At 39.5% G+C, this 27,322-nt stretch overlaps 1 non-coding gene across 1 annotated transcript; it reads left to right on the top strand.

Annotated features, from left to right (window-relative positions):
* The first annotated feature begins 6,347 nt into the window (after window positions 1-6,347).
* LOC112752497 (small nucleolar RNA R71) lies at window positions 6,348-6,455 on the top strand. Its single transcript, XR_003176931.1, has one exon. It is a non-coding gene; the product is annotated as a small nucleolar RNA R71 (small nucleolar RNA).
* The last annotated feature ends 20,867 nt before the right edge of the window (window positions 6,456-27,322 follow it).

The following is a 27,322-nucleotide window of genomic DNA, read 5'->3' as shown; positions in this document are numbered from 1 at the left end:
TAGACTTGTTTTCTAGTCTCTTCCACCCCTGAGATCTTCAACATCCTTTTAATTGCTGCAATTTAGCATCAGTCATTTTCTGTTTTTAATCTTTCAAGAATTTTTACTTTCGGTTGCATTGCTTCCAATTTACATTTTCTACAATTGCTCTAAGTTCTTATTTACTGCTTCCAATTTACTTTTCATGCAAGTTAATTCTTCTGCAATTGTTCTAAGTTACTGATTTATTGCTTTCTTTAATTTCCAGCACTCACTCCCCTTTACATTTAATGCAATTTACATTACTTACAATTTAAGTTTCAGCTATTTTACTTTCTTGTTCTTTAAGTTACTTGCAATTTTACTTTCTGCATCTTTTAAATTCCTTGCAATTTACTTTCTGTTGGCTACATTTCACACAATTCACTCAATGTTAGCTTGACTAAACTAATCACCCAATAAAGTTGCTTGATCCATCAATCCCTGTGGGATCGACCTCACTCTAAGTGAGTTTTACTACTTGATACGACCCGGTACACTTGCCGGTGAGTTTTGGGTGTTTGGAAATCTGTTTTTCCACATTTTTCCCATCACCAATAACGTCCTCGAAGCCATCATAGCCCATGTTAAGAGTCACGTTAACTAAGTTAACGTGAACTCTAATGTGGAAGAAGAAAATGAAGCCAACGTTAGTGACACTCACCTTTTTCACTAACGTTGGACCAAGCTCATATTGGCCACGTTAAGAGCCACGTTAACTAAGTTAGCATGGACTCTAACGTGGGGAAGCAAAAGAATGGCCAATGTTAGTGACACTCACCTTTGTCATTAACGTTGGACTAAGCCACTTTGAGCCACATTAGTTGACACGTTAACTTAGTTAATGGTGCACAAATTGTGAATCACACTTTTCACAACTCGTACCACTAACCAGCAAGTGCACTGGGTCGTCCAAGTAATACCTTACGTGAGTAAGGGTCGAATCCCACGGAGATTGTTGGTATGAAGCAAGCTATGGTCACCTTGTAAATCTCAGTCAGGCATATATAAATGGATAATGGTGTTTTCGAATAATAATTAATAAGATAGGAATAGAGGTACTTATGTAAATGATTGGTAGGAATTTCAGATAAGCGAATGGAGATACTTTCGTTCCTCTGAACCTCTGCTTTCCTGCTATCTTCATCCAATCAGTCTTACTCCTTTCCATGGCTGGCTTTATGCAAGGGCATCACCGTTGTCAGTGGCTACATCCCCTCCTCTCAGTGAATAATATGCTCACGCACCCTGTCACGGCACGGCTATTCATCTGTCGGTTCTCGATCATGCTGGAATAGGATTCACCCTCCTTTTGCGTCTGTCACTAACGCCCAACAATCGCGAGTTTGAAGCTCGTCACAGTCATTCAATCATTGAATCCTACTCGGAATACCACAGACAAGGTTTAGACTTTCCGGATTCTCTTGAATGCCGCCATCATTCTAGCTTACGCCACGAAGATTCTGGTTAGGAGATCTAAGAGATATTCATTCTAGCTTAATTCATGTAGAACAGAAGTGTTTGTCGGGCACGCATTCATAAGGGAGAAGGATAATGAGCGTCACACATAATCATCACCTTCATCACGTTCTTGGGTGCGAATAGATATCTTAGAAGCGAAATAAGATGAATTGAATAGAAAACAGAAGTACTTTGCATTAATCTTTGAGGAACAGCAGAGCTCCACACCTTAATCTATGGAGTGTAGAAACTCTACCGTTTGAAAATACATAAGTGAAGGTCCAGGCATGGCCGAGATGGCCAGCCCCTCTGATCTAAGAACCAGGTGTCCAAAGATGTCTAATACAATAGTAAAAAGTCCTATTTATAATAAAACTAGCTACTAGGGTTTACATGAGTAAGTAATTGATGTATAAATCCACTTCCGGGGCCCACTTGGTGTGTGTTTGGGCTGAGCTTAAGTGTAGCACGTGCAGAGGCCATTTGTGGAGTTGAACGCCAGTTTTTGTGCCAGTTTGGGCGTTCAACTCTGGTTTTGGATCCTTTTCTGGCGCTGGACGCCAGATTTGGGCAGAGAGCTGGCGTTGAACGCCAGTTTACGTCGTCTATTCTTGGCCAAAGTATGGACTATTATATATTGCTGGAAAGCCCTGGATGTCTACTTTCCAACGCAATTGGAAGCGCGCCATTTCGAGTTCTGTAGCTCCAGAAAATCCACTTTGAGTGCAGGGAGGTCAGAATCCAACAGCATCAGCAGTCCTTCTTCAACCTCTGAATCTGATTTTTTCTCAAGTCCCTCAATTTCAGCCAGAAAATACTTGAAATCACAGAAAAACACACAAACTCATAGTAAAGTCCAGAAATGTGAATTTAACACAAAATCTATTAAAAACATCCCTGAAAGTAACTAGATCCTACTAAAAACATACTAAAAACAATGTCAAAAAGCGTATAAATTATCCGCTCATCACAACACCAAACTTAAATTGTTGCTTGTCCCTAAGCAACTGAAAATCAAGATAGGATAAAAAGAATAGAATATACTATAAATTTCAAACTATCAATGAAACATAGCTCCAATCATATGAGCGGGACTTATAGCTTTTTGCCTCTTGAATAGTTTTGGCATCTCACTTTATCCATTGAGGTTCAGAATGATTGGCATCTATAGGAACTTCAGATTTCGAATATTGTTATTGACTCTCCTAGTTCAGTATGATGATTCTTGAACACAGCTTTTTTATGAGTCTTGGCCGTGGCCCTAAGCACTTCATTTTCCAGTATTACCACCGGATACATAAATGCCACAGACACATAATTGGGTGAACCTTTTCAGATTGTGACTCAACTTTGCTAAAGTCCCCAATTAGAGGTGTCCAGGGTTCTTAAGCACACTCTTCTTTTGCTTTGGACCTTGACTTTAACCGCTCAGTCTCAAGTTTTCACTTGACACCTACACGCCACAAGCACATGGTTAGGGACAGCTTGGTTTAGCCGCTTAGACCAGGATTTTATTCCTTTAGGCCCTCCTATCCACTGATGCTCAAAGCCTTGGGATCCCTTTTTTTTTTTTTTGCCCTTGCCTTTTGGTTTTAAGGGTTATTGGCTTTTTGCTCTTGCCTCTTGGTTTTAAGAGCTTTTGGCTTTTTCTGCTTGCTTTTTCTTTTTCTTTCTATATTTTTTTTTCGCCTATTTTTTTTTATTTTTTTTCTGCAAGCTTTGTTCTTTGCTGCTTTTTCTTGCTTCAAGAATCATTTTTATGATTTTTCAGATTATCAAATAACATGTCTCCTAGTCATCATTCTTTCAAGAGCCAACATATTTAACATTCTTAAACAACAACTTCAAAAGACATATGCACTGTTCAAGCATACATTCAGAAAACAAGAAGCATTGTCACCACATCAATATACTTAAGCTAAGTTCAAGGATAAATTCGAAACTCATGTACTTCTTGCTCTTTTGAGTTAAAACAGTTTTTTATTTTAAGAGAGGTGATGGATTCATAGGACATTCATAACTTTAAGACATAGTTACTAACTGCTAATGATCATGTAATGAAGACACAAACATAGATAAGCACCATAACATAGAAAACGAAAAACAGAGAAAGTAAGAACAAGGAATGAGTCCACCTTAGTGATGTCCTTGAGCTCTTCTATGTCTCTTCCTTGTCTTTGCTGCTCCTCCTTTATTGCTTTTAGATCTTCTCTGATTTCATGAAGGATGATGGAGTGCTCTTGAAGTTCCACCCTTAGTTGCTTCCAATAATTGTATGGAAGAAAATGTATCCCCTGAGGTATCTCAGTGATCTCTTGATTTGCAGTCAAATGTTCTACCACTGAGCTATAGACCCTTGATGGAAGCTTTTGTCTTCCCTTTCCTCTTTCTAGAGGCTTCTTTGGCCTTAGGTGCCATCAATGGTTATGGAAAAAACAAAAAAGCTATGCTTTTTACCACACCAAACTTAGAATGTTGCTCGCCCTCGAGCAAAAGAAGAAAGAATAGAAGAATAAGAAGAAGATATGGAGGAGATGGAGGGAGATGTGTATTCGGCCATATGGGTGGGATTGGGTGGGAAAGAGATGTTAAATTTTGAAGGAAAGTGGGTGTTTGGATGTGAGTGGTAAAGAGTTAATAGGGAAGAGTGTTTATTGGGAATAGAGGATGATTGAGAAGAGAGAAGAGAGTGAGTGGAGGTAGGTGGGGATCCTGTGGGGTCCACAGATCCTGAGGTGATCCTGTGAGGTCCACAGATCCTGAGGTGTCAAGGCATTTACATCCCTGCACCAATTTAGGCATGTAAAATGCCCTTGCACACAACTCTGGGCGTTCAGCGCCAGGTTGGTGCCCATTTTGGGCGTTCAACGCCCCTTTGCTGCCATTTCTGGCGTTGAAGGCCAGAACCATGCTTGTTCTGGGCGTTCAGTGCCAGGATGCTCCCATTCTGGGCGTTCAGCGCCAGAACTATGCTCTGTTCTGGCGTTTGAACGCCAGACAGATGCTCCTCCAGGGTGTGATTTTTCTTCTGCTGTTTTTGATTCCGTTTTCAATTTTTATATTTATTTTGTGACTCCACATGATCATGAACCTAAGAAAACATGAAAAACAATAAAAATAAGAATTAGATAAACATTGGGTTGCCTCCCAACAAGCGCTTCTTTAATGTCAATAGCTTGACAGTGAGCTCTCATGGAGCCTCACAGATGTGCAGAGCGTTGTTGAGACTCTCCAACACCAAACTTAGAATTTGGATATGGGAGTTCAACACCAAACTTAGAGTTTGGTTGTGGCCTCCCAACACCAAACTTAGAGTTTGACTGTGGGGGCTCTGGTTGACTCTGCTTTGAGAGAAGCTTTTTCGGCTTCCTCTCCATGGTTGCAGAGGGAGATCCTTGAGTTTTAAACACAAAGGAGTCCTCATTCCATTGAAGGAATATGTCACCTCTGTCAACATCAATCACAGCTCTTGCTGTGGCCAGGAAAGGTCTTCCTAGGATGATGGATTCATCCTCTTCTTTTCCAGTATCCAGGACTATGAAATCAGCAGGTATGTAAAGGCCCTCAACCTTTACTAATACATCTTCTACTCGTCCATAGGCCTGTTTTCTTGAGCTGTCTGCCATCTCTAATGAGATTTTAGCAGCTTGCACCCCATAGATTCCCAGTTTCTCTATTACAGAGAGGGGCATGAGGTTTATTCCTGAACCAAGGTCACACAGAGCCTTAAAGATCATGGTGCCTATGGTACAAGGTATTATGAACTTTCCAGGATCTTGTCTCTTCTGAGGCAATGTCAGTTGATCCAGATCACTTAGTTCATTGATGAATAAGGGAGGTTCAACTTCCCAAGTACCAATGCCAAATAATTTGGCATTCAGCTTCATGATTGCACCAAGAAATTTGGCAGTTTGCTCTTCAGTAACATCCTCATTCTCTTCAGAAGAGGAATACTCATCAGAGCTCATGAAGGGCATAAGGAGGTTCAATGGGATCTCTATGGTCTCTAGATGAGCCCCAGAGTCCTTTGGTTCCTCAGAGGGAAGCTCCTTATTGATCACTGGACGTCCCAGGAGGTCTTCCTCCTTGGGATTCACGTCCTCTCCTCTCCTCACAGGTTCGGCCATGGCGCTTATGTCAATGGCCTTGCACTCTCCTTTTGGGTTCTCTTCTGTATTGCTTGGGAGAGTACTAGGGGGGATTTCAGTGATCCTTTTACTCAGCTGGCCCACTTGTGCTTCCAGATTTCTAATGGAAGACCTTGTTTCATTCATGAAACTTACAGTGGCCTTAGATAGATCAGAGACTAGATTTGCTAAATTAGAAGCATTTTGTTCAGAGTTCTCTGTCTGTTGCTGAGTTGATGATGGAAAAGGCTTGCTATTGCTAAACCTATTTCTTCCACCATTATTAAAGCCTTGTTGGGGCTTTTGATCCTTCCATGAGAAATTTGGATGATTTCTCCATGTTGAGTTATAGGTGTTTCCATAAGGTTCACCTAAGTAATTTACCTCTGCTATTGCAGGGTTCTCAAGATCATAAGCTTCTTGAGTACTGTTGGATGCAGCTTGCATTCCATTCAGACTCTGAGAAATCATATTGACTTGCTGAGTCAATATTTTATTCTGAGCCAATATGGCATTCAGAGTATCAACTTCAAGAACTCCCTTCTTCATAGGCGTCCCATTGCTCACAGGATTCCTTTCAGAAGTGTACATGAACTGGTTATTAGCAACCATGTCAATGAGTTCTTGAGCTTCTGCAGGCGTTTTCTTTAGGTGAATGGATCCACCTGCAGAAGTGTCCAGTGACATCTTTGATAGCTCAGATAAACCATCATAGAATATATCCAGGATGGTCCATTCTGAAAGCATGTCAGAAGGACACTTTTTGGTCAACTGTTTGTATCTTTCCCAAGCTTCATAGAGGGATTCACCTTCTTTCTGTCTGAAGGTTTGAACATCAGCTCTAAGCTTGCTCAGCTTTTGAGGAGGAAAGTACTTGGCTAAGAAAGCCGTGACCAGCTTATCCCAAGAGTTCAGGCTGTCTTTTGGTTGAGAGTCCAACCATAATCTAGCTCTGTCTCTTACAGCAAAAGGGAAAAGCATGAGCCTGTAGACTTCAGGATCTACTCCATTAGTCTTAACAGTATCACATATCTGCAAGAATTCAGTTAAGAACTGAAAAGGATCTTCAGATGGAAGTCCATGAAACTTGCAGTTCTGCTGCATCAGAGAAACTAATTGAGGTTTCAGCTCAAAGTTGTTTGCTCCAATGGTAGGAATGGAGATGCTTCTTCCATGTAAATTGGAATTAGGTGCAGTAAAGTCACCAAGCATCTTCCTTACATTATTATTATTTTCGGCTGCCATCTCCTTTTCCTGTTCGAAAATTTCTGAAAGGTTATCTCTAGATCGTTGTATTTTAGCTTCTCTTAATTTTCTCTTCAGAGTCCTTTCAGGTTCTGGATCTGCTTCCACAAGAATGTTCTTATCCTTGCTCCTGCTCATATGACAAAGAAGAAGGCACAGAAAAATAATAATAATAACGGAGATCCTTTATACCACAGTATAGGGATCCCTTTGTAAGTGGAAGAAAAGGGGGAGATAAAGAATGTAATATAATGGAAGAAACACAACTGTGAGGAGGCTAGAGATGTGAGATGAGATGTTAGGATATGAATGAATAAATAGAATAAGATGGGAGAGAGAGAATTTTCGAAAATATTTTTGAAAAAGAGTTAGTGATTTTCGAAAATGGTTTTTGAAAAATGTTAGTAATTTTCAAAAATTTTTGAAATCAAAAATAAAAAATAAAATTAATTAGTTAATTAAAAAGAAATTTTTGAAAAAGAGGGAAGATATTTTCGAAAATTAGAGAGAGAGAGTTAGTTAGGTAGTTTTGAAAAAGTTAAGAAACAAACAAAAAGTTAGTTAGTTAGTTGAAACAAATTTTTAAAAGATAAGAGGTTAGGAAGTTAGAAAAGATATTTTGAAAAGATATGATAGAAATTAGTTTTGAAAAAGATTTGATTTTTAAAATCACAATTAATGACTTGATTCATAAGAAATCACAAGATATGATTCTAGAACTCAAAGTTTGAATCTTTCTTAACAAGCAAGTAACAAACTTCAAATTTTTGAATCAAAACATTAATTGATTATGTTATTTTCGAAAATTTGATTTAAAAATAAGAAAAAGATTTTTGAAAAATATTTTTAGAATTTTCGAAAATAACTAAGAAATTTGAAAAAGATTTGATTTTTGAAAAAGATTTTGAAAAAGATAAGATTTTCAAATTGAAAATTTGATTTGACTCATGAGAAACAACTTGATTTCATAAAAATTTTTGAAGATTTTCTGAATTTTTATGAAAACATGAAAAATATGCAATGCATGAAATTTTTAGATCAAAACAATGAATGCATGCAAGAATGCTATGAATGTCAAGATGAACACCAAGAACACTTTGAATGTCATGATGAACATCAAGAACATATTTTTGAAAAAATTTTTAATGCAAAGAAAACATGCAAGACACCAAACTTAGAATTCTTTAATGCTTAGACACTAAGAATTCAAGAATGCATATGATAAACATGAAAAGACACAAAACAAAAATTCATCAAGATCAAACAAGAAGACTTACCAAGAACAACTTGAAGATCATGAAGAACACTATGAATGCATGATATTTTCGAAAAAATGCAAGATGCATATGCAAGTGACACCAAACTTATGAAATGACTCAAGACTCAAACAAGAAACAGAAAATATTTTTGATTTTTATGATTTTCTAAATTTTTTGTATTTTTATTTATTTTTTTTTTCGAAAATTATTGTGAAAAATAAAAATAAGGATTTCAAAATTTTTAATATGAATTCCAGGAATCCTGCCATGTTAGTCTTAAAGCTCCAATCAAAGGGTCAGGCATGGCTTAATAGCCAGCCAAGCTTTAGCATATAATTACATGGACTGGAGTGATTAGTTGGATGCCAATCCCAAAGTAGTTTGGGTATGGCTTTACAGCCAGATAGGCTTCAACATGCTTCATGAAACACTAGAATTCATTCTTAAAAATTCTGAAGAAAAATAATATTTTTGAAAACATTTTTTTTTTCGAAAACAAGTGAGAAAATTTTGAAATATTTTTGAAAAATTTTTGAAAAGAAAACAAAAAGAAAATTACCTAATCTGAGCAACAAGATGAACCGTCAGTTGTCCAAACTCAAACAATCCCTGGCAACGGCGCCAAAAACTTGGTGCTGTTGCCGGATCAAACTTGGCACTGATGTTACCGGACCAAAAGCTTGCCGAAAACTCAAACAATTCCCGGAAACGGCGCCAAAAACTTGGTGCACAAATTGTGAATCACACTTTTCACAACTCGTACCACTAACCAGCAAGTGCACTGGGTCGTCCAAGTAATACCTTACGTGAGTAAGGGTCGAATCCCACGGAGATTGTTGGTATGAAGCAAGCTATGGTCACCTTGTAAATCTCAGTCAGGCAGATATAAATGGATAATGGTGTTTTCGAATAATAATTAATAAGATAGGGATAGAGGTACTTATGTAAATCATTGGTAGGAATTTCAGATAAGCGAATGGAGATACTTTCGTTCCTCTGAACCTCTGCTTTCCTGCTATCTTCATCCAATCAGTCTTACTCCTTTCCATGGCTGGCTTTATGCAAGGGCATCACCGTTGTCAGTGGCTACATCCCCTCCTCTCAGTGAATAATATGCTCACGCACCCTGTCACGGCACGGCTATTCATCTGTCGGTTCTCGATCATGCTGAAATAGGATTCACCCTCCTTTTGCGTCTGTCACTAACGCCCAACAATCGCGAGTTTGAAGCTCGTCACAGTCATTCAATCATTGAATCCTACTCGGAATACCACAGACAAGGTTTAGACTTTCCGGATTCTCTTGAATGCCGCCATCATTCTAGCTTACGCCACGAAGATTCTGGTTAGGAGATCTAAGAGATATTCATTCTAGCTTAATTCATGTAGAACAGAAGTGTTTGTCGGGCACGCGTTCATAAGGGAGAAGGATGATGAGCGTCACACATAATCATCACCTTCATCGCGTTCTTGGGTGCGAATGGATATCTTAGAAGCGAAATAAGATGAATTGAATAGAAAACAGAAGTACTTTGCATTAATCTTTGAGGAACAACAGAGCTCCACACCTTAATCTATGGAGTGTAAAAACTCTACCGTTTGAAAATACATAAGTGAAGATCCAGGCATGGCCGAGATGGCCAGCCCCTCTGATCTAAGAACCAGGCGTCCAAAGATGTCTAATACAATAGTAAAAAGTCCTATTTATAATAAAACTAGCTACTAGGGTTTACATGAGTAAGTAATTGATGTATAAATCCACTTCCGGGGCCCACTTGGTGTGTGTTTGGGCTGAGCTTAAGTGTAGCACGTGCAGAGGCCATTTGTGGAGTTGAACGCCAGTTTTTGTGCCAGTTTGGGCGTTCAACTCTGGTTTTGGATCCTTTTCTGGCGCTGGACGCCAGATTTGGGCAGAGAGCTGGCGTTGAACGCCAGTTTACGTCGTCTATTCTTGGCCAAAGTATGGACTATTATATATTTCTGGAAAGCCCTGGATGTCTACTTTCCAACGCAATTGGAAGCGCGCCATTTCGAGTTCTGTAGCTCCAGAAAATCCACTTTGAGTGCAGGGAGGTCAGAATCCAACAGCATCAGCAGTCCTTCTTCAACCTCTGAATCTGATTTTTGCTCAAGTCCCTCAATTTCAGCCAGAAAATACCTGAAATCACAGAAAAACACACAAACTCATAGTAAAGTCCAGAAATGTGAATTTAACACAAAATCTATTAAAAACATCCCTGAAAGTAACTAGATCCTACTAAAAACATACTAAAAACAATGTCAAAAAGCGTATAAATTATCCGCTCATCAGTTAGCGTGGAAGCTAACGTGGAGGAAGCAAGAATCACCAACGTTAGTGACACTCACCTTTGTCACTAACGTTGGAATGAGCCACTATGAGCAACATTAACTCCCACTTTAACTTAGTTAACGTGGAAGCTAACGTGGATTGAAGAATGATGAGCCAACGTTAGTGACACTCACCTTTGTCACTAACGTTTGAGATGGCTATCACCACCACATTAGAAGCCACGTTAACCTAGTTAACGTGAACTCTAACATGGGAAGTAGGGGCGTTTTGAAACGTTAGTGACAAAGGTAAGTGTCACTAACTTTCTCGAAGATGTGGCAAGACTACGTTAAGGGTCACGTTAGCCACACTAACGTGAACTCTAACGTAGGGAGAAAGGAGGATTCTCAACGTTATTGGAAAAAGTAAGTCCCAATAACGTGTGCAAAGGACCAAGAGGCAACATTAGTGGTCACGCTGATGCCACTAACGTTGAAGTTAACATGGATCATCCTTGGGATTGGAACGTTAGTGAAAAAGGTGATTGCCACTAACGTTCTCGAACCCACACTTTCACTTAACGTTAACGCCACTAACGTCCTAAGCTAAAAGTCCCTGCCTACTTCATACTTTCTCTCTGCAAGTATAGCTAAGCCCACTGAAGAGGATAACTGCTTCAAACTTAAGATCCAAAGGCCCATATCCAAGATTTGAAGAACCAACTAGAAGATCAGAAGAGTAGTATATATAGGGGTAGTTTTGAATTAGAAAGGGTGTTGGAAATTTGAGAACTACTCTCGGTATAATTTACTTTCTCTACACTTCTAGTTTACTTTTCATAATGTATTTTCCAAATTTGCTTTCTATTTCCAGAGCTATGAACAACTAAACCCCTTTCATTGGGTTAGGGAGCTCTGTTGTAATTTGATGGATCAATATTAGTTTTCATTATTCTTCTTCTCTCTTTTCTCTTGATTTTACTAGAAAGCTTTCAATCTTCATTCAATTGGGTAGTTATCTTGGAAAAGAAGCTATTCATACTTGGATCTCTTCGGAACTTTGGAAGAGGAATGAAGAGATCATGCTAGAAATACTTTCTCATGTTGGACCAAATTGGGGTTTGGATGGATATAGTGACATATAATCCTACCAACACTTTGATTTGGAAATACATGTGGTATAATCAGTAACCATACTTCATCTCTTCTAATAAGGAATTGACCAAGGAATTGGCTATTGATCAAGATTTGAGAGATTGAATTACCAAGAAATTAGAATTCGATCACTTAAGATTGCCAAGGAGATCAATGAATGCATTGATTGAGGAAGAGATGAAAATGAACTTGATCCGGAGAATGCAACATCTCCTAAGCCGAATGAATTTCCCATTTCTGATCTTACCCATTCTCTTTAAATTCTGCAATCTACTTTTATGAGCATCTTACCCATTCTCTTTTAAGATTTTGCAATTTACTTTCCGCCATTTACATTCAGCTCTTTATTTCCAGCATTTAAATTTTCTGCTATTTACTTTTCTTCCATTTAATTTTCTGCAAATCTCAAATCCAATTCTGCTTAGTTCAACTAGAACATTCCTCTAATTAAAGTTGCTTGACCAATCAATCCCTGTAGGATTCGACCTCACTCTATTGTGAGTTTTTACTTGACGACAATTCGGTATACTTGCCGAAGAAAAATTGTTGAGAGACAAGTTTCCGTGCATCACCAGACCAATGGTCAAGCTGAGATATTTAACAGAGAGATAAAGCGAATATTGGAGAAGATAGTCAAGCCTCATAGAAAGGACTGGAGCACCAGACTTGTTGATGCGCTCTGGGCTTATCGGACAACATACAAGACACCCATCAGAATGAGTCCCTTCCACCTAGTATATGGAAAGGCTTGTCACCTCCTAGTGGAGGTGGAACACAAGGCTTTCTTGGTAGTAAGGGAATGCAACATGGGATTTGAGAAGGTTGGTGCTGAAAGGAAGCTGCAACTGGCAGAACTGGAGACCCTTCGACTCGAAGCATATGACAACTCCAGACTATATAAAGAGAAGGTGAAGGCTGTGCATGACAAGCATATCAAGAGAAGACATTTCAGACCTGGGGAGCTAGTTCTCTTTTACAACTGAAGGCTGAGGCTCATGCCAGGCAAGCTGAGATCAAGGTGGGAAGGCCCCTATAGATTAGAGAAGGTAGAGCCATACGGAGTCTTCCACCGGAGTCATCCTTCAAGTTCCAAATTCATCAAGGTCAATGGACATCGCTTAAAGCTGTATCATGGTGAGAAGATGAAGGACAATAAAGAGCTAGAGGTCTTTCCTCTTGGAGGATCCACCAACAGAAGCAGACTGAGCTTGTGAACCGTCCAACTTAGGGATGTAAAAGCAAAGTGCTAGGTGGGAGACAACCCACAATGGTATGATCGTTCCTTTTCATTCTTAGTCTTATTTTCTTTTGTTTTTCACAGTAGTCATTCATAATTTCTGCATATTCCTCTGTATTCTGCATTTTGCATTCTGCATTAAAAAAAGCACATGACGCGCGGGCGTACACCATGTGTACGCGTTATATGTGCTTACGAGAATAAGAAGAATTGAACAGAGAGTTGCACGGGAGTGGTGCAGGAAATGTGAGTTACGCAAAACCAAGATCACGCGTACGCGTCCATGACGCGTGCGTGTCATTTGCAAACTTGGCATTACACGCGTACGCGTCAAGCACGCGCATGCGTGGATAAGTAAATTGGCGTCAATGGGTGTTTGGCCAGAGAGTTATGTTGGTGTGGGGCTGGAACTGTGCTGGGAGCACAAGCCCCCTCACGCGTACGCGTCTCTGATGCGTGCGCGTCGTTTTCCCATAATGGCCATCCACGCGTGCGCGTCCCTGACGCGCATGTGTCATGTGCATTTTTGGCTCTCATGCATATCAAACAGAGAGTTGTGCGTGCACGGGGCTGCTTTCGCGCCATTCGCACAACCCATATCATGCGTACGCGTCCCTGACGCTTACGCGTTGCTTGGAATTAGTGCGACCCACGCGTACGTGTGCTGTACACGTATGCGTCACATGCGACGCCCAATTGAACCCATTCACCGCCTGAATTCAATTCTCCCCTCCCCCAATCCTAATTCTTTTCCAATCCTTCTTATTTCTTCTCTCTTCTTCCTCCTTTCTTCCTTATTCTTTCTTATTATCCACTCCGTTCTTCTTCCCTTCTTCATCTTCCCCATCAGTTTTTTTTCTTTCTTTATTGTATTTAACTATTTTTCTTTCTTCTCAATTTTTCTTTTAGCTTAATTATCCAAGGTTTCTTTTTATTTCTTTTTCATGCATTCTTATCTTAGTATTGGAGTTTATTTGGGTATTACGTTATTATTCTTGAGCTTGTGATTATTATGAGGAGTGATTTGACAATTGACATTTAATTTTGGCTCTCATATACATTTGGATTATATTATTTTCATTCCTATTTTCACTTGCACACCAAGTGTTTGTGAAAAGGCTATTATGGCATTTTTGAAATCTATTTTGTTTTACTCTTATACTTTAATTCCCCTTTTTCACAACACTTGTACTCCGCATGTATTGGGATTATCATTCACAATTGTCATCATCTACGTGCTCTTTTATTTGGTACGTTTAATTATTGATGCTTGAGTTATGCTTCTCATGCCTATTACTTGCATGCTTTTACTCTCTTGCATCTGATTAGTATGAATTGCCTATCTACTCTTAAGTGATGTCTTACCTACATGTTGTAGCTACCATGTATTTAAGCTATTATCTTCCCTTTGGCATTCATTATCACTTGGAATTTTCTCCCTTCCGGTTTTAGTTATATATATTTCAATTTCATCCTTTTTCTTTCTTCGTTAGGCATGGGTACCAAGAAAGGAAACGAGAAGGCCACTGATAAGACACCCGCAAGGAGAGGAACCAAGCGAACACCAACTAAAGCGTTACTATCTACCAGTGTCAAGCCACCAACAAAGCGGGTAAAGAGGATCATTAAGGTTGATGAAGCAGAAAAAGCCTTTTTCGCACGAGACTCCACACAGTTCACTAACCACTACTGCAAATAGATGTTCCCCATCCTAGCTGAGAGGAACTATAATAATAAGCATCTACTCATTGTTCCAACACACTTTGTTGATTTTGTAGAGCCCCGCATAGAGAGGAGACAGTGGAGATTTTTTAGGAGGCAGCCGCGAGAGGCCAACTTATCATGGGTAGTTGAATTCTACTCCAAATTTTACTCGCCTACCCTGCAGACTGTCTATGTTCGTCAGCACCAAGTCCCTGTCTCCGAGAGTGGCATGCGAGCACTGGATCTACCGCCTAGTCCAGAGGGATTGGATGCATATCAAGAAGTCTCTTTTAAGCACCAGATGTATCAGTTCGACTGGAATAGCGTCCTGGGAGTTATAGCCCAACCCAGCAGTACCTAGATCTATGGGCCGCATCGATCAAAACCCAAGAGCATCTCAGCCCAGTCACTTACCTTGGAGGCTCGCGTGTGGACACAAATTATGTCCCACTATATCTTTTCGAGCACTCACGAGTCCACCTTCACAGCAGACATGGCTGTTCTCATCTGTTGCATCCTGACAGAGCAACCCCTCAACCTGCCCCGACACATCCGGCAAGCAATGGGACATGTACAGATTATGGGTAACCTATTTTTCCCCGACTTGGTTTCAGATTTAGTCTCTGTAGCTGTTGTGTCCTATCGGGTGGGAGATACGAAGGTGATGATCCCTAGAGCCGACCAGTATGTCCCGCATGGGAAGTGCATCCGGCCACCAGTCCCTTCTGCGAGCTGGCCTGCAATCCCATCTTTGAATACTCCTCCTTCTCCTCCTCTCTCATTATCCACACCACAAGCACCATCCATCCATCATATGTTCCTTCAGATCCTTGAGAGGTTCGACCGGCAAGACCGGCGGATGGAGCAAATGGAGCGCCGTAACAAGTGCCGATACAACTACCTGACGGACCTCATAGTTGGTACTCACCCACCTCCAGAACAGAAGGACACCCCGGACTCCCCTTCATCCAGTAGCACAGGAAGCCAGGGCAAACCAGACAGTGGTGGTGATGCTTCCAGCCCTCTTTTGCTCCTTACTGATGGCACGGAGGACCGTGCCAACCCTTAAGTGTGGAGAGGTCAGTCCGTGAATTTCGGAGGTAGTTTCTCTCTTTTAACACCAACATTTGACTCTTTCTTTTGTTAGATAGGATAGATTGCATGATAATAATTATTTGCATGTATGTTTTTCTTGGTTAAAGTACTGAGTTTCTTTTCAAGATCCTTTTTATAGTATTTCACTAATTTAAATTGAAATTTGTGCTAAACTTGTCTGAGGATTGTAAATTGGAACATGGTTGATAGCTAAGAACACACAACCTGTGAGATTTGAGCTTAATTACATGGTTACATTATTTAACCTTAATATTTTATTCTTGTGTGTTTCCTTCTCTATGATTGTAATCTATATTTTGTTCCATTCTATATGTCCATTATTTAGTATATTTGCATGCATACATATGATTGAGGCCATCATTTGTTATTAGCTCACTCATCCCAAATAGCCTACCCTTCTATTTACCTTTGTTTGCCACTTTGAGCCTTTTTAATCCCCATTTGTTCTTTATATTACCACATCACTTGCTTTAAGTGGAAAAATAATTAATTACCTGATTTAAATCTTTGGTTAGCTTAAGATAGAGATTGTGTATCAATTAAGTGTGGGAAAATGTGGAAACCTGGGTTAATGGGAAGGTGTTGTGTTTCTACTTTATTTGAATATTGGGAATTTGGGTGCCTACTTATATAAGACAAGAAAAACCATTTGCATTGATATGTTATATTTGCTTTCATGTTCAAAAAAAAAATTTGAATAAATAAATGAATAGGGGATAAAATCACCCCAATGTTAAGTTTAATAAAAGATCAATACATATGTGGTGAAATTAAAGAAAATTTAGTATATGAGTATGTGATGCAAAAGTGGGAATTTTTGGTGTGCGTTAGGTGAGAAATTAGGTTAGCCAAAGATTCATAATATAGCTCACTTGGCCATACATATATCCTCACACCTACCTTATCCCCATTACAACCTTGAAAAGACCTCATGATGTTTGCATTGGTATACTAAATATTTGTCGATTGGTTAGATGAAAGCATGACTAGAGAAGAGTATAGTGAATTAACCCTAGACACCTAAGCGATTAGAGTGCATATACACTACCAGTGAGGGTTCAATGCTTGATTCTATGTTCCCTTCTTTCATGAGCTATCTTCTCACAAGTTTACTTGCCTTTTATTGTGTGATTTGAATTAGTGGAATCTGATTTATGTTTGTCTTGAAGAACTTATTTACTTTTGACCAAGTAAGAAAGAAACATCTTAGCATATAGTTACATACATAGGTTGCATCTCATGAGTCTTACTTTTCCCCATTCATTCCTTTTGTCTCGTTGAGCTTAGCATGAGGACATATTAATGTTTAAGTGTGGGAAGATTGATAAACCATTATTTTATGGTTTATCTTGTGCTATTTAAGTGTTTTTAACCTTTATGGGGCAGGAATGGCTTAGAGGATGGAAAGAAAACATGCAAAAATGGAAGGAGCACAAGAAATAAAGGAGATAACCAGCGAGAAGTGACGCGCACGCCTGGCTCACGCATGCGCGTGAATTGGAGTTTACACAGTGACGCGTGCGCGTACTTGACGCGTACGCGTGACACGCGAAGATGACCAGTGACGCGCACGCATGACTAACGCGTACGCATGACGTGCGCAGCCTGCAGAAATCACAGAAAATGCTCGGGGCGATTTTGGACTGAGTTTGGACCCAGTTTTCGGCCCAGAAACACAGACTAGAGCCAGGGGACAAGCTGAGACTCAACACACATTCTCATTCACATAGTTTTTAGTTTTTAGCTTTTAATCTTAGAGAGAAATCACTACTTCCTCTAGGGTCTTCATATTCATAGATTTCTAGTTTTATGCTCTTGATGCTTTGAGTTGGATATTGAGAAGAGTCACTACCTCCATTGAAGTTGCCATTATTCTAGTTTGTTTTCTTCTTCCTTTACTCTTTTGATTACCTATTAACCCTGTTCAGATAAGGATGTTTATGATTTTGGAATTTATTAATGCAAAGAACTACTTTTACCTTTAATTACTTTTCCGTTATTATTCTATTTTAGTTATCATGTCTTCCTCTTATTCCCTTTATATATCTGCGAAAGTAGTATCCATGTCAATGGAGTAGACTCCCAACTTGACTCGGGGGTTGACCCTTGAGTTGGAATACTCAAGTGTCAATTTCAATTGGAAGTTGTTGGCTAACTCTCTATTGACTAACGCTAATCCTTCCATAGGAGAGGATTAGGACTTGTGAGTAAGAGTTAGCTCAATCACTTGACTTTTCTTTATTCGGTAAGGGTTAACTAAGTGAAAACAATAACCTCTTGCTATTACACTTGGGAGAAATTCAATAAGGATAGAACTTCCAATTAATCTTCCCCCGGTCAAGGCTTTTATTTTGATTATATAAATTCTCTCGGTAATTTGCATTGCTTTAGTTTACAATCATTTATTTTTCTGTCCTCCAACTCTTAAAATTTCTCAGAAAATTCTTGACTAATAAAATAGCACTCTTTTGTCAACTAGTTGGGAGACGACCTGGGATTTCTACTCCCGGTATTTTTATTCTAAATTTGTGACAACCCTTTTAAATTGATAAGCGAAATTTTCGTCGGGTAAGCACTGTACTTGCAACATTGTTCTATTTATAAATTCTTAATCGGAAATTTTCCAATGGCCTTGAAATTGGCTATATCTGCAAACCAGGGAGCTTCTTGGATCATCATCAACTGCTCATCCGGAAAGCTCTCATTTACTGTAAGGTTATGTGCTTCATCTTCCTCATTTGGGATCCTTAATAAGTGGTCAGCCACTTTGTTCCCTGCTCCACTTTTATCCTTAATCTCAATTTTAAACTCTTGAAGTAGCAAGACCCATCTTATCAGTCTAGGCTTAGATTCTTGCTTGGTTAACAAGTACATAAGGGCTGCATGGTCAGTAAACACAATGACTTTAGAACCAATGAGATACGATCTAAACTTATCAATTGCAAAAACTATGGCAAGGATTTCCTTCTCTGTGGTGGTGTAGTTTCTTTGAGTCTCATTAAGAACCTTGCTAGCGTAATAGATGACATGTACTAGCTTGTCTCTCCTTTGTCCTAGAACAGCACCAATAGCAAAATCTGATACATCACACATCAGTTCAAAAGGTAGATCCCAGCTAGGTGGTGCTATAATAGGTGCAAAGGAGAGCCTACTTATTAACTCATCCAAGGCTTCCATACTTTCTTTATCAAAGATCAAAGGTACATTAGAGAGAAGCAAGTTACTTAAAGGTTTGGCAATCTTTGAAAAATCTCTAATTACTTTGACATTGCAAGGTGGGGGTAATTTCTCAATCACTTCCACATTGGCCTTGTCCACCTCTATGCCTTTCTAAGAGATTTTGTGGCCAAGGACTACCCCTTTGATGTCCATAAAATGACACTTTTCCTAGTACAAACTAGGTTGGTCTTTTGGCATCTCTTTAGCACCAAGGCAAGATGGTGTAAGCACTTGAAAAATGAATCACCAAACACAGAAAAATCATCCATAAACACTTCAATAAACCTTTCAATCATGTCTGAGAATATAGATAGCATGCACCTTTGGAATGTGGCAGGTGCATTGCACAATCCAAAGGGCATTCTCCTATATGGAAAGACACCATAAGGACAAGTAAAGGAAGTCTTCTCTTAGTCTTTAGGGTCCACTACAATCTGATTGTTGCCTGAGTATCCATCCAAGAAACAGTAATATTCATGTCCAACTAGCCTCTCCAACATTTGATCCATGAAGGGCAGAGGAAAATGATCCTTCCTTGTGGCTTCATTGAGCTTCCTATAATCTATGCACATGCGCCATCCAGTCACTGTTCTTGTTGGTATCAATTCATTTCTTTCATTTGACACAACAGTGATTTTTCCTTTCTTGGGGACTACTTGCATTGGGCTTACCCAAGGGCTGTTTGAGATTGGGTAGATCACCCCTGCTTGCTATAACTTCAGCACTTCTTTTTGAACCACTTCATTCATTATTGGATTTAATCTTCTCTGTGGCTGTCTTGAGGGCTTGGCACCTTCCTCAAGAAGGATTTTATGCATGCACATTGAAGGGCTAATCCCCTTTAAATCTGAAAGTGTACATCCTATGGCATCCTTGTGTTGTCTCAGTACATTGATGAGATCCTTTTCTTGCTCCTCACTCAAGCTTGAATTAATGATGATTGGGTATGTGTTGTTGTCACCCAAGTAGGCATACTTTAAGCTTGGAGGCAGGGTCTTCAACTCCAACTTTGGTGCTTTCATTTCCTTCTTGCTTGTCTTGTCCAGCATGATTGAGCCTTCTATGATTTCTTGTGGTAGTTCACCACCTGATGCTTGTTGATCTTGCTCCATTACTTCTTCACATTGTTCCTCTTCTAGGACTCCTTGAACTAGCTTCTCCGTTGTGGCCACCATCATGCATTCACCAATAGACTCCTTTGGGTAGCTCATTGCTTTGAAAACATTGAATACCATCTTCTGTTCATGTAGCCTTAGGACCAACTCTCCATTTTGCACATCAATTATGGCCACATCTGTAGCTAAGAATGGTCTTCCTAGTATGATTTATGCATTGGACTCTTCCTCCATATCAAGCACAACAAAGTCTGCTGTGTATATGAATTCTCTCTATTTTACCAACAAGTCCTCCACCACCCCATGAGGAAACTTGAACGTTCTATCAGCTAATTGAAGTGCCATTCTTGTTGGTTTGGCATCTTCAATTCTCATTATTTTCATCATGGCCAAGGACATAAGATTGATGCTAGCTCCCAAATCACATAATGCCTTCTCAATTCTTTTATATGATGGCACTACATTCCTCTGTGAGTACCACAGTTTCCTTTTCTCCCCAGTTTCTTTTCCTTGTCATGAGCTCCTTTAGAAACTTGGCATAGAGTGGCATTTGCTCTAATTCCTCTACAAAAGGTATGTTAATTTGAAGCTTCTTAAAGATCTCCGAGAACCTAGAAAACTAGCAGTCCTTTCCATCTTTTCTCAGCCTTTGTGGGTAGGATATTTTTGGTACATAGGGCTTCAAGACTTGCTTTGGTGGAACTGTATCAGGTGCCGCTTCTTCCTTCTTGGTTTCTGAGTGATGAGCGGATCATTTATACCCTTTTTGGCATTATTTTTACATAGTTTTTAGTACGTTTTAGTTACTTTTTATTATATTTTTATTAGTTTTTATGCAAAAATTGCATTTCTAGACATTACTATGAGTTTGTGTATTTTTCTATAATTTCAGGTATTTTCTGGCTGAAATTGAGGGACCTGAGCAAAAATCTGATTCAGAGGCTGAAAAGGGACTGCAGATGCTGTTGGATTCTGACCCTCCTGCACTCGAAATGGATTTTCTGGAGCTACAGAAGTCCAATTGGTGCACTCCCAATTGCGTTAGAAAGTAGACATCTTGAGCTTTCCATCAATATATAATAATCCATACTTTGCCCGAGATTTGATGGCCCAAACTGGCGTTCAAACGCCCACCATTGACCCATTTCTGGAGTAAAACGCCCAAATTGGCACCATAACTGGAGTAAAACGCCCAAACTGGCGCCCAAGCTGGCGTTTAACTCCAAGAATGGCCTATGCACGTGAAAGCTTCAATCCTCAGCCCAAGCACACACTATGTGGGCCCCGGAAGTGGATTTTTGCACTATCTGTACTTAGTTATTCTTTTTCTGTAATCCCTAGTAACTAGTTTAGTATAAATAGCACTTTCTACTATTGTATTAGGGGATTATGATATTATCATCCTTGGACTTGGAGGCTGGCCACACGGCCATGCCTAGACTATTTTCTCTTATGTATTTTCTACGGTGGAGTTTCTACACCTCATAGACTAAGGTACGGAGCTCTACTATTCTTCATGAATTAATGCAAGTACTATTGTTTCTCTTTCAATTCATGCCTACTTCTTCTCCAAGATATACTCTCATACTTAATTCAGTTAAGGCAGAATGAAGGGGTGACTGAAAGAGCAGAAGATGGATGGTTTAGAGGTTATAAAAACTCTCGTTGTGAGTATAGTTACTAAACCAAGCAATCAACCTTTCTTACAAACGTGTTGGTTGTCACAAGTAACAAACCCCTTTAAAAATTGTTAACCGAGTATTCAAACCTCGGGTCGTCTTCTCAAGGAACTGCGAGGAAGTGTGTTCTTATTATTGGCTATAAAGGTTGTAATCGGGGTTTAGAAGGTGAGAAGCAAGTAATTTAAATGACGAGTGAATTAAATGGCAAGTAAAAATAAATAATAACTGTAAAATAACTTTTGGCAAGATAAGGGAAATTAGAAGTCCAACTTAGTTACCCTTCTCAACAATAATGAAAGTTGTATCTTAATTCCACTTGGTCAACCTTTACCGGAGTAAAGGAAAGTCAAGGGACTAATTAAATTGACCTTTGAATCCTAATTATTTCCTAAGAAAAGGTCGGGATTATTTAAGTTCAACTTAATTAGCAAGATAACGATTATCAATTATGTTGAGTTTAATAACTGTTGAGTTACTGAATTCTTAACCAAAACCAAAAGGGAAAAAAGTAAATTGCTGAAATAATAAAAGTGCCCTTAGATGGGAAGCAATGGCAACTTAAATCAAGAGAACAATCATAAACTGAAAATACCTCAAATTATCATTAATTCAATTAGAAATCTGTAACATGGAATAATTCTTAGATCAATTTATAATAATAATCAATTCAAATGTTGGAATAAGTAAATAGAAGTAATACTAAAAGAACATTAAACCTGGATCCAGAGTTACTCTTAAAACAAGAAGAAATCCTAAATCCTAAAGAGAGAGAGAGAAGATCTCCCTCTCAACTAAATCTAAATCATTGAAAGGTGAAAATATGCGAGCTCCTCTTTTTGAATGGAAGCATTCCCACACTTTATAACCTCTGGTTTATGCTGTCTGTACTTGGATCTGGGCCAAAAAGGGCTTCAGAATTCGCTGGGGGCGTATTCTGTAATTTCTGGTGCGTGGCCTCTGTCACGCGTCAGCGTAGATCACGCGGTCGTGTCATTCGGAGCTCTACCTTGCCACGCGGTCGCGTCAGTCATGCGACCGCGTCATGTGTATTCTGCTTAAGGCGCGCGGTCGCGTCAGTCATGCGGCCGCATCGCTGCTGATCCGTGCTTGGCACGCGATCGCGTCATCCATGCGATCGCGTGGACACCAGTTTCTTTAAAGCTCCGTTTTGCTTCCTCCTTCCATTCTAGTATGTTTCCTTTTTCATCCTTTAAGTCATTCTGCCTTTAGAAAATCTGAAACTACTCAACACACTAATCACGGCATCGAATGGAAATAAAGGTAATTAGAATAATTAATTTTTAAAGCTTAGAAAACATGTTTTTCATTATATGACATAATAAGGAAGGGAAAGTAAAACTATGCAATTAATGTGAATAAGTAGGTGAAGAGTTGAATAAATCACTCTAATTAAGCACAAAAGAACTCATGAAATATGGGTTTATCAACCTCCCCACACTTAAACACTAGCATGTCCTCATGCTAAATCCAAGGTAAATAATTAAGGGTAAAGTGATGGAATGTTATGAAATGCAACCTATGCTAAATGCATCTACCTAATGAGTCATGCGATTCTAATTCATCCACTCATATATAAAGTTTACATGTAGCTATGTTAATTCACATTCTCAAGGAGTTGTGTGTATATATATAGCCAACCCTTAAATAATAAAGCACTTTAGCAAATGAGATGGGAAAGAAAACATTGTACAAACTTGCAAAACAATTAGTCAATTTTAAGCACAGATATATGTTGATGAGTTATTGAACCCTCACTGGATTTTGTGTTTACTCTCTAGTCACTCAGTGTTTATTGGGTTTATTCACTCTATTTTTCTTTTTATTCTTAATTTCTACAGCTTTGTTTTTCATCTAACCAATCAACAATTATAGAATATAGTCATACCAAAAAGTCATGAGGTCTTAATTAAGGTTGTAATGGGGCCAAGGTAAAGGTAAGGATTTATGTATAGGGTTAAGTGAGCTAATAAGCGAATCCCTAATTAGACTAAGATCTCACCTAACATACACATCTAGCAAGATAAAACTTCTTTACCTATTTTCCCATAATTTCCCACTTATTGTTACATGCTCATGTTTCACTTGTTATTATTTTTTTTATCCCATGTGCATTGTTTTTATTTTGCATTGGGGAATTTCTTTTGTATCCCCTTTAAAAAAATTAACTTTTTTTTTAATGCACATGATAATTGAATCATTTAGATTTTCTCATGAGCATGCTTCCCAAATTTTATTTTATTCCTTTTAACTTCTCTACCTTTTGTTTCTATTACCATGTTTCCAAAAGGTTTCCCACATTTAACTCTATTTATAATTTTCTATCTTAAGCTAACTAAGGATTCACTTGGGATTTTTCTTTGTTTTTCTGCTTAAGGCTAGTAATTTGGCTAAATAGAATAAAGGGGTTTTGAAAGGCTCAAAGGGGGCTAACAAGGGTAATGTAAAAGGTAGGCTAATTTAGGGTGAGTGAGCTAAAATCAAATGATGGCCTCAATCATTCTCTTGGTATGTATCTATCCTATATTCTATAATTGGACATATAGATTAAAGCAAATTAAAGAACATCAAAATAAAAAGAAATGTGACACACAGAAATGAAATTATGGTTTGAATTCAACCATACAATTTAAGCTCAAGGCTCACAGGCTGTGTGTTCTCTAACTCAAGCATCATATATCATTCATATATTGTATGCAGGTTTAGTTAAAAATTCCCATTATTCTCTTGAAAAAATTATTTAGGGTAGCTTTTAAAGTTTTAATGTTCCTCCTTGATGAAATGTTGTCAACTAACATGTAATGCTATATATACAAGGTGTGGGTTATTTTGATTCTGTTAAAGTTTCTAGTTTACTTCCTTTTTATATTTTTCTATTTAAACTATACTATCTTATGCTAAAAAGGGTAAACTATACTAATTAATCCACTAATAAATCAGAATTGCAAACTAAACTAAATAACTAAAAATATGAACAAAAAAAATGCAAAATGCTGAAAATAGAGTAAAATACACAAGTAGCAATGTATAAGTACTCAGAAAATAACAATAAAAGAAAAAGAGGAAAATACAGAAAAAATATCCAATAATAAAAGAAAAAATATGTAGTGGTTCACCAAAATAAATGCCAGAGATGGCGACCTCCCCACACTTAAAACGAAGCATCGTCCTCGATGCTCAATCAAGCCTGGTGTGAAGGAGTGCCATCAATGGTAGGGATGGTAGCTGGGGTCTCCGTGGTGGTGGTGGGCTGAGGGTCTGGCTACTGTGGAGGTGGGACGGACTGGAGCGGGATCTCCGGATCTGCAGCCTCTATCTGGGGCAAAACCTCCTGATGCGGGGCAGCCTGCTCTGTGGCTACCTGCTGATGAGTCTCCGCCTGGGAATGAGGCTCCTCCTCGTGCTCATCCTCCTCCTCGTGCTCATCCTCTGATGGCTCTGAAGGGGTATCGGGCTCGGAGGGGATGTCGGCGCCCTGTCTGATCATCAGCTTCATATGGGAATAGCGTCACCTGCTGCGGCGCTCTAATCTCTCATAACGGCGCCTGTTACGGCGCTCCATCTGATCAAGCTGGCGGAATAGACGGTGCACGAGGTGATAGACCGGCTCAGAGGCGGGTGGAGGTGCAGTGGTGGCAGCAGGGGCAGCTGGGGCAGCTGTGGATGAAGAGGGTCCAGCAGACGGAGGGGCTATCTCATCAGTAGCAGTGACAGGTGGTGGTCTGTAGCCCAAAGCAAGGAAGTTCTTGCTGTGCGGGATGATCTTCCTGCAGTCCGCTGCTGGTGGTCTCTCATCGGCATCCTCCCAAGGCACATCAGCCTGACGGCCTAGCCGTGTAATCAGGTAAGGAAAGGGGAGGGTGCCTCGTACGTGGGCCCTGGCCATATAATGCCGGATAAAACGAGGTAAGTATATGTCCTTACCCTCCAGCACACACCAAAGGAGGGTGATCATGGTAGCCGGGATCTCCGTCTCGTGAGTACTCGGCATCACAAAATTACTCAAGATCTGATGCCATAGCCGAGCCTCATCATTTAAGTACACTCTCTTGATCCCTCTAGGCATAGTGGTGTTCTGACCCATCTCCCAAGGAACAGCAGGGTCGAGAGCTATCCATGCCTTTACGGCATCCCAGTCAAACTGCATCTGGCCCATGTCCTCCTCAGCCTGTGCAAAACCATCTGGCTGATCGGACTTGGCTGGGAGCTGGAGAATGGTCTCTATGGCTTCCTCTGTGACCAGAATTTGCTTTCCCCTCAGGTTCACTGCATCTAGGGTAGTAAGGTAGTAGTTGCAATAGAATTCCCGGACCCAAGATGCATTGACCTCTGTCAGTGGTCTCTCCAGAAAGTACCAGCCCCTTTGCTTGATTTGCTCAGTAGTGTACTGCTAGAGGGCTTCTGGAATCTTCAAGGTACGTTCCAGGTATAGATTTCTGGAGTTTGCAAAAGCCGGGTACTTCAGTTCACAGTACCAGCTTGCAAATTTTATAGGATCATTTGCAGGAAGCAGCTGGTTAGCTTTCTCCTGCGGTGTGAAGTTCTTCTCCCGCCATGAGGTATCGTGCATTAGAGAAATGATGGACTGGGAGGAATCTCCTCTCTTGCGCTTGCTAGTGGCCTTGCCTTTACCTTTCCTGTGTGAGGCAGACATCCTAAAAAACAGAAAATCAGGAATGGATAAAAAAATAGGAAAGCAAATAGGCAATTAAACAAAGGAAACTCAAAGCGGTAGGGGAGAAATAGAATAAGGAAAATGAGTAATTGAAATGTGATTGAATTTATGTTAAATGGAAAAAAAATAAGCAATATGCCATGGTTAGAAAGTTAGAGGAAAGTGAAAATAGTCAGAAAAGAGACCAAAAGGGTTGGTGTGGTTAGGATTTGAAAAAGAAATTAGTAATTTAAAATCAGTGAGTTAGGAAGGTAAGTGGCATAGAAAAATTCCATGTAACAAGGATTCACAGGTAAGAATAGAAGTGCTCATAATTGAACAAGCAATTTATGAACCAGGAAATCAAAAAGGATAAGAAAGTCTGCCATAGCATGCATGTAAAGGTTTGGGTAAAGCAAAGTAAAACAGATTTCAGAAATGCCAAACCAAAACATGAATGAAAATAATTTAAAAAAAATTTAGGCAGCATTCCGGCTAAAATTGGATTGTCCCGGAAAATAAACAGCAATTTAATCAGTTCATATGAATTAAAAAAAATTAAGCTGCATGTACATAAATATAAAATAAACACAAAAACTCAACGTAAACAGCAGCAACATACAAGAAAGCAGCATATGAATCATGATTATAGCAGCAACAGATTTGCACATAGGGTAAAACAGAAGTAAGAACAGTGCAAGTAAACAGACCTAGATCCACTAACCACAACCTAAGCTACCTAACAACCTAAAAATCCACTATAACATGCAAGTCTAACTATCCTAATTATGAACATAAACGGAATAAAAAATACAGAAAAGTGACGAACAGATAAAAAAAAATGGTTGCGTGTTGTGGAACCTGGTAAGCGGAAAGGGTGGAACAGAGAAGAAGGTGGCTGCGACGGCGTCCGGTGCGGTGGTGGCGGCGGAGGGGGTTGGTGTCGGAGAAAGGGTTTAGGTGGTGGGTGGTGGTTGGAGGGAGAGGATAGGGGTGGGAGGTTGTGGTTGGGGTTGCTGGCTGA

The sequence above is a fragment of the Arachis hypogaea genome, chromosome 15, assembly GCF_003086295.3.
Source record: "Arachis hypogaea cultivar Tifrunner chromosome 15, arahy.Tifrunner.gnm2.J5K5, whole genome shotgun sequence".
NCBI classification, from domain to species: domain Eukaryota; kingdom Viridiplantae; phylum Streptophyta; class Magnoliopsida; order Fabales; family Fabaceae; genus Arachis; species Arachis hypogaea.
The sequence above is the reverse complement of the archived record's forward strand: the minus strand, read 5'-3'. Positions and strand labels throughout refer to the sequence as shown.